Source organism: Penaeus monodon, chromosome 27 (assembly GCF_015228065.2).
Source record: "Penaeus monodon isolate SGIC_2016 chromosome 27, NSTDA_Pmon_1, whole genome shotgun sequence".
Classification (NCBI taxonomy): Eukaryota; Metazoa; Arthropoda; class Malacostraca; order Decapoda; family Penaeidae; genus Penaeus; species Penaeus monodon.
Genome location: NC_051412.1, coordinates 21,106,741 through 21,107,045, shown reverse-complemented (window position 1 = coordinate 21,107,045; position 305 = coordinate 21,106,741). Strand labels below are relative to the sequence as shown.

The 305-nt window shown below is 36.4% G+C and overlaps 1 protein-coding gene across 1 annotated transcript in view; it reads left to right on the top strand.

Moving 5' to 3' along the window:
• LOC119590683 (DNA-directed RNA polymerase II subunit RPB7) overlaps positions 1 to 305 on the top strand; it is a 5,451-nt gene that overhangs the window by 926 nt on the left and 4,220 nt on the right. The gene's annotated exons all lie outside the window — the stretch shown is intronic.

Genomic DNA, 305 nt, shown 5'->3' with positions numbered 1-305 from the left:
AAATGTTAACATGTATAATATTGCATTCTGTAAGATACATTCATCTGCATAGTATACCCTGCATACATCACATTTTTGTCCATGTTTATTGGAGCTGTGGCAATGGCCAACAGATATTTTCCATATATATTCTGGCAGGAGGGAGGTTATACTGGTGCATATTTCATGATAAATCTCTAAAAAAGGGACAAGTTTATATTACCTATCCACATCGGATATCCCCAAGTGAAAAACTCCTATTTCTGGGTAGAAACTATTGCAGCAACTACCTGCCTCTAGAAACAAAGGTGTGAGGTGTATATATG